The following is an 8,518-nucleotide window of genomic DNA, read 5'->3' on the forward strand; positions in this document are numbered from 1 at the left end:
AAACTCTGTCTTTTATTAAAAAAAAAAAATACTTTGTGTATGACCAAACAGTTTACATGTCAGATGCTATAATAGATTGATTCCCTTTTTGAAAATAACATAGGAGCGTTCAGTCTACGACCTGACAGCATGGCTACATTTAGCCCTTCACCCTGCCTTTGGACTTCTATGGCAGCTCTTCATGTTTCTTCAGTTTCCCTTCTTTTATCTTGTCCTGGGTTCCCAGTCTTAACAGATGTCACACATATAACAACACAAGGCTCAATTATTCAGGCATCATCCCTAGTTTCTATTACTTATTATTCACTGAAATACAGTTTGAGTTCAAATTATATCTTTACCTTGAATGAATGCTCTATGTGGTGGATGTGTTGCTATCTGTAATGACAGGTTCCCACAACTGTTTGTGTCAGGTTTTATGGTACCTTTTAATGTGAACCATTCATTTTCTAGACAGCTGGGACACGATGGTTTAGAATATCTTCAATCATCCATCAATATGATTCTTGTTCATTTGAAGATCACTTCAGATCCAGTACTGCATCCCCTAAATACCATATGCCATAGATTTCTCTCTGGCATCATGTCCCTGTACAGAGTCTGAGTATTATCAGGCCATGCCATTTGTCTCAAGAAATATTCACATTCACATCCTCAAATGACACAGATGTATTCATCCTCTTCACTTTTGAAAGAAAAAAATACACGAGTTGGGAATTGCAGCTTCTGGGACATAGAATCCAACTCGGCCTAGGGATAGCAAAGAGAAGGAGACATGCATAGAACATCTTCAAGGCTCTTTTAACAGTAGTATCAGTTACTTTTCTGCTGTTATGATAAAGTACAAAGACCAGGGTAGCTTTCTTTTTTCATAATTTTTTAAATTAATTATTTCATTTATTTACATTCCAGCCATTGCTCCCCCATCAACCCCACACACAGTTCCTCACCCCATTCCCTCTCCCCCTTACCTCTGAGAGGGTGCTCCCCTCCCCATCCCCCTTCCACGGGGCCTCAAGTCTCTACAGGATCTTTTCCCCTTCAGGCCAGACCAGGCAGTCCTCTGCTATATATGTGGTAGGGGCTTCAGACCATCCTGTGTATGCTGCCTGGTTTGTGGCTCCATTGCTGGTACCTGCTAGGGATGGGAAGGTCCAAGTGAGTTGAGACTGCTGGTCTTCCTATGGGGTCACCCTCCCCTTCATCTTCTTCACTTTGTCCCCTAATTCAACCATAAGGGTCCCAGGCTTCAGTCCATTGATTGGGTGTAAGTATCTGTATCTGTCTCAGTCAGCTGCTGGTAGGACCTTTCAGAAGGAAAAGTTTCATTTGGTTTACAATGTAGAAGTGATAAAAGTCCTTCCTGGTGGGAGGTATGGCAGTAAGCGTCAGACTTGAAAGTTGGAAACAGAAGCTGGGAGCTTGCATCTTTAAATACAAGCAGAAAGCAAAGAAAGTAAATTGGAAGTGCTATGAGAATGTAAACACCCAAAGGCTCCCCACACACCCATGACATACTTTCTCCACCAAGGCCAAACCTCCTAAACTATCCCAAGCAGTGCCTCAAACTGGGAACCAATTTTTTCAAATACCTGAGTTTATGTGGGACATTTCTCATTCAAACCACCACATTCCACTCCCTCGCTCCCATGGACTCATGGCTATATCATAATGCAAAATTACTTAGTCCAGCTTCAAAAGTACCCACAGGCTTTCTCAGTCTAAACACTGTTTAAAGTCCAAAATCTCTTTTGAGACTCAAAGTAATCTCTTAATTGTAATACACTGTAAAATCCCCAAAAGCAAATTACATACCTCCAACATGTCTTAGCCATTGTTCTATTGCTATGAACAGACACTATGACCAAGGTAACTCCTATAAAGCACAACATTTAATTGGGGCTGGCTTACAGTTCAGAGGTTCAGTCCATTATCATCATGGCAGGAAACAAGATGGCATGCAGGCAGACATGGTGCTGGAGAGGGGCTGAGAGTTCTACATCTGGATTATTAAATAAAAGAAAGACAGACTAGACCAGGTTTGAGCATTTGAAATCCCAAAGTGCACCCCCAATGACACAGTTCTGCCTACAAGGCCACACATCCTAATAGTGCCATTCTTTGGTGACCAGCCATTTCAAATCTATGATCCTATAGGGGCCATTTCTATTCAAACCACCACACAACATATGATTGCACATAATATATATTAGCATCCCAAAGGGAAAGAAGAGGAAGATAGTGAAGAAAATCTAGACCAAAGTAAGACCAGAGGGCAAACAGCAATACCTGTAGATTCATCCATTGTCAAATGGCTTGGATGATGCCACCCCCCCTATACTTCTCTCTTAGAATAGTTTCACTCCCTGTATGTAGACATTATTGGCAGATACCCCCATGGTTCTGACATTATGCAGAAACTTTAGAAACCAATCTGACATCACATTACATTACATTACTAAAATTGAAACATGTATCGTGGTAGAGACAGAGATGTGCCACCTAGATGCCCCTAGTGCATTCTGTTCATATTTGGAGAGCAAAGTAAAGAGATGGCTTCAACTGCTAGCTTCCAGAGTCTGCCCCAGATGCAGAGAGACACTTGAGCCAAGGTCTTGCAGATGTAAGGTGAATAAATAAGGCAGGGATGAAAGGGGCCATTTCAGTCACATAGTAAACTCACCAGTGAGTGTTACTTGTTCCAAGGATTCAATGAAAATGTACTGCATCTAAATACAACCACTTGTGTGAAAAACTATTGGGTGAAATTAACAAAATATGATGCATATACTATATATCCTTAAACCTGCAAATAAATATATGTATCTATCCTATCTTTATATGTTATAACATAAAAATAAGAACAAGGAGGAAACACTTATCACAAAAGTCATAGTTAGTTCTTTATGACCAGAGGTGATAATAAAAATTTTTGTGGTACTGGGTATCAAATCTACAGCCATGACTCTGCTAAGGAAACCTGTCACCACTAAGCTGCTCCCATAGCCCAATCTTCAGATTTTTTTTTTTAAAAACAGACAGTATGGCACAGACCTTGACAAATGGAAATAAACAGTAATTTCTGTACTTCAGCGAATTCTGGCTCAGCAACTGGCCTGGGTTTAATCCTGAGTTAAGGGAGGAATGATGAGAGAGGTATTGTGTTTGATTTCCTGTCTCTACTCAGATGCAATTTACATGGGCATTTGCTTTCTAATTACTGTTAAAGTGTGCATATCTCTTTTATGAGCATTAAAGGGAGGGGGGAAAGCAGACACACCATATGAAATATAAGCAGATTTTTTTAAATAAGCATTTACTGTAGAGAGGGTGGCTATAATGTGCTGAGAAACTGGTGGGCGAGTAGAGGTAAGAATGAGCAGAAACCATTCAGAGGCAACAATACAAGACAGACCTTGAAGAGTTCCAAGAAGTTCCCTAAAAGGTACAAAGAGGCACTGTTGCATGTAAGTAGGAGCATTCCTTTCCAGCTGAGCAGTAATGGGAGAACTTCAAAGCAGACAGCGCTATTAAGGTGAGTGCTGAAGAACTGAGGGTTCCATCAGGTAAAATAATAGCAGAGTTGGGAGATAGAGCTAAATTAATGCCGACACTGAAGTAAGGAGTATGTGTCCAGGAAATGGCACTGCATTTCTACACTGATTTTGCTCTTTAACACCTTTCCAGAAATTCTAGGTCTTTCATCTATTTTTTCTGTAAGGGATATTTAACAGATCCCTATGAAAGTACTACATGCTTCACAGATGCTTTATGGAAATGCTATTGTGTGAGGCTCTTAATGTTGCGTATACTTCCATAAGCAATAGAGACTAAATTCTAGACTTTACACAGCCTCTACCTGAACATTACTTCTTTCCAGAGACCAGTGATGAGGTTATCCACATAAAACTCGGTCAATTCATTATTTGGGAATTCTTTCAGTCACTTCCTACTTAGATTCAATGAAACTAAGACCTATCTTCTCCCTCCTTCAGGATCACCATATTGATTTTGAACTTCAGAGTTTAAAAAGAAAAAAAAAATTGAAATGTCAGTTGGAGGGGAGGGGAGGAGGAGCCCATTCCTTGACTTCTGACTGTAGTTTTCACTGGCCTTGCCAGAAGTGTCCAGTTATCCACACACGCTACCATCCACTAAGGAAGTCATCTGTCTGTCAGGCCTCTAAGGCCCAGGCCCCTAACGGCTCCCCAACACAGCTTCTTCTCATCATTCCCACGAGGCCTCCACTTCTAATTTCTCTTCTCTTCCTACTCGAGTTCTTATCGCTTCTTTGGCTTTTGTTTGTTGAAGCTAGAGAGATAGAAGTGAGGGTGTGACATGTATCTATCAACAGTAAGATCATTTATGAATATAGCCTGAGTATATGCTTCTTATACTCTGCACTGAGACTTAAAATGAAAACCAAGACTAGGTTCTTCTCTCTGTGGCACCTGCATCGGAGGTAAGATCAGTCTGGGGCCACACTGTTCTCATTAATAAGGGCCCCAAGGTAGATGCACTCAGGCAATCTTCACAGATCATCTTGATGTGTCTATAGCAGTGTTGACTAAGTATTACTTAACCTTGCAGCAGTCACATGCAGAAGCTATTTTCAAAGTCGGACATTTTCTAATAACAAAACTGAAGGGAGCAGTGACCTGGGAAAGGAAGAGAATTAGCTAGTGGCGACACAAGACAGGGTGCTGAGAAAGGAAAATAAATGAGAACAAAGTATAATAATGACATGTATGTATGAAAATGTCACTATGTAAAGAATTATTTTGTATGCTAACTTTAAAAACTCAACAATAGCCGGTCGGTGGTGGCAAACGTCTTTAATCCCAGCACTTGGGAGGCAGAGGCAGGCAGATTTCTGAGTTCGATGTCAGCCTGGTCTACAGAGTGAGTTCCAGGATAGCCAGGGCTACAAAGAGAAACCCTGTCTCGAAAAAACAAAACAAAACAAAAACAAAAACAAAAACAAAACAAAACAACCAAAAAACCCTAAACAATAAAACCTGTTTATAACTCATAACTAATGCCCCGTAGTGGTGACCTCGGTTTTGCAAGTACCAACCCAGTCTCTGGGTTAAATTCCTGGCTCAAGCATCTGATGCAGCGTTGCTAAAGGATAAAAATCATAATAAAGATAATAAAAGTCTGTCCCCTCTTCTTGAATTTTATGGTTTGAAAAATATTATCTTGCTCACTTTAATAATTTTTATTTTGTTTAGACATGAAATTAGAGATCTTTACTTAATTTTGCAAACATGGCTGATTTTATTCCCTATAAATGTCTCCGATTTGGAATGGAGGCATAATTCTGCCCCCCTTCCCCTTAGGCTTTCTAAAGTTCCAATTCAAGAAAATTCCATATTAAATCTCAGGAGTTTTGATCAGCTTATGTCTTTCATGAGTATCATCTTGACAATTTGTAGACGTTTTATCAGTTTTACACTCTGTATTTTAACTATTTAACTAACATCACTATTTTTCTGATTCTTTGGAAAGATATTGAATATTTTATGAGCATTTTTTATAATTTTACATACTATAAAGGCCAAAACCAAGATGGCAAGCTAACAGTGTTCAAGTGTTACACTGAACACTGAACACTGGCAGTGTGATCAAACCCATCTTGTTACCTCTAACTATTGCACATGTTCAACTCCAAAGTCATAATGGCTAAACGGAATTGAATTCAAGTCTGCAAAGAATCGTCTTGCACAGTATCTCTAAAAAGACATATCCAAGGACTTGTGAATGAAGCTCAGTAACAGAACACTGGTCTAGCATGTGCAAATCCCAAGGATCTTCCTTATATAATTGAAGAAAAGGACATTCAAAACCAGGTGTGGTTATTCACAGCTGCAATGCCAGCAAGTGTTGCTGTTGTGAGATTGAGGCAAGAGGATTGTTGTGATTTTGAGAGTTGCCTGCTCTATCTAGTGAGTTCCAAGACAGCCTGAGCTGTAGAATGAGAGATCCTGTCTCAAAAATAGAACAGAACAAAACAAAAGTCAGAGCTGATAAGATGGCTCAGAATGTAAAGGCATTGCTGTCAGACTTGACAGCCTAAATTTCAATCCCTGGGACACCCATGCTGGAAGGGAATAACTGACTCCTTCAAATTGTCCTTTGTGTACCACGAATGTCATTCACACACACACACACACACACACACACACACACACACAAATATAATTTAAAAATTAAAAGAAAAAATTCAACCAACCAACCAACAAAAATGCAATAAAGACAGATCCTTGGATCTGAGAAAGACAGGTGGATTCTGTCCTGTTTCAGTTGGTTCTCTTTAGGTTCTGAGAGGTGAAGGCAAGTAGGTCTGGGTGATGGCTGGCTGTGGGATTCAATATGTGGAAAGACAAGCCAAAGACACGGTGTAATGAGAAGAACAATGTATGCAGGAAATGAAAAGAAAACTTAGCCAGGAAAGGGGAAAACACCAAATGGGAGATGAGGAAAAAGGAGGGTTTGGAGGGCATCATGTGCCAAGGAGGCTAGTTGTGTCTGCTTGCTGGGCTTCTCACCATTTCTCTATCATATACATGACCCCCCAGTAATAAACCTTTCTTAGTGTTAATTCTACACAAAATAGAAATGCCTAACTAGAAATGCATCAAGGCAGCCGGGCTGTGGTGGCGCACGCCTTTAATCCCAGCACTTGGGAGGCAGAGGCAGGTGGATTTCTGAGTTCAAGGCCAGCCTGGTCTGTAGAGTGAATTCCAGGACAGCCAGGGCTACACAGAGAAACCCTGTCTCAAAAAACAAAAAACAAACAAAAAAAAAGAAATGCATCACGGAAATGTAAAAAAGAAATATGTAAATAAGAATGAGCTTTTCATGCAGCTCTGTATGGAAAGCAATACCAATTGCTGGCTTTTTAACTAGTGGTAATTTAAAAATCAATGAATCATTTATGTCTCGTCCGGCCTGCCTTCCAGCCTCTGGCTGCTGACTCACCTCCATGCAGTCTCCCCTCCTGGCTTCATTTGTGCCAGGCTGGCCTTCACAGACCCTAAGCACTACCACTTGTGGAAGCTCCCGCCAGCAACAAATTAAACATATTAAAATGCATCCCTTCCTGCATTAAACATTTACATTTTGCTATAAATTTTTGAAAAGGCTTTTATAATTTGCTCTTGAAATTGTCTGTGCATAACCAATTTAATTTATGATGGCTGTGATTTCTCCCATCGTAATTATGCAGACTTGGGAAGTGGGGAGATCCGACCTCAAAACAATTTCCAGATACCATGGGGCTTTAGGGCTAGGAGGATACTAATGGTTGAACATTCTGTGGTAGAGCATTAAACTAGCATGAGCAAGCCAAAAGCACTGCAAAAAAAAAATAGAATTGGTTTTTGGATAAAATTAACAATTGATGTGCTTTATAGAACAAACTATTTTGCAGCTACTTGATTATAAATGATTTTATTTTTGTTTACTGGTTTCCTTTATCCAACGAAGAATTACCTCAAAAATCACTATCTGGTTAGCACTATTTTAAGGTACAGAAGTTACTATAAACTTGGAGGAAAGAGAATCTTGCCTGTTCTCCAAAGTTGATTCTACTATAGCCACTTGGACCATTGTCCTTCCCAATTACCGAGGGAATTTGCTGGGGATCTTGTAGCCTATTTAATCTAACATGTGCTGGCTCCTTTCCCTTTGCTTTAAAGTGCCTTTGGGTCTGTCAAAATCTGGTTTAGCTTCTAGCTAAGTTAATTACTTTTCTCATTTTTATTTGCAGAGCTCTTCAATATTGTGGTCTCTTGTCTCCACTTTTTCAGGACAGAGCTCCTTCTTTGCACGCCCCATAATCTTGTTTCTATCCACACCTCTAATTGAAACCACACATTTAGTGTTTGCTAGTGGACTCTTTGCAACAGCCAAAGAAACTCTCTTGGCTTTCATTTTCCTTGACCTAATTCACCCTCTCCTAGAGTTCTCCCTTTTCTATTTCCATTGACTGAAAGTGATTGCTAATGCAGGGAAACATGTGAACAACCGAACAAATATACATACCCATCACCCAGTTCTTGTTAAGCTTGCAACAACTTTCATTTTGTGTCTTAAGAAATAAATGTTATAGGGACACAGCACGAGAACATAGCCCACAGAATCAACTGACAGGGACCCATGGGAATTCACAGAGGTCAGGGAGCCTGCATGGGACTCACCTAGTTACTCTAAACATATGTAACAGTTATGTAGCTTGATCTTCTTGTGGGACTCCTAACAGTGGGAACAGGGGCTGTCTCTGACTCTTTTGCCTGTCTTTGGGACCCTTTTCCTCCTACTGGGTTGCCTTGATACGTGGACTTGTGCCTGGACTTATTGTACTTTGTTATGCTGTGTTTGGTTGATATCTCTGAGAGGCCTGTTCTGAGGGGGCAGGGTGGATCTTGGGGAAAGGGGAGGAAGAAGGGAGAACCTGGAGGAGGAGAGGGAGAGGAAATTATGATCAGGATGCAATATATAAGGGAAGAATATA

Source organism: Mastomys coucha, chromosome X (assembly GCF_008632895.1).
Source record: "Mastomys coucha isolate ucsf_1 chromosome X, UCSF_Mcou_1, whole genome shotgun sequence".
In the NCBI taxonomy this organism is placed as follows: domain Eukaryota; kingdom Metazoa; phylum Chordata; class Mammalia; order Rodentia; family Muridae; genus Mastomys; species Mastomys coucha.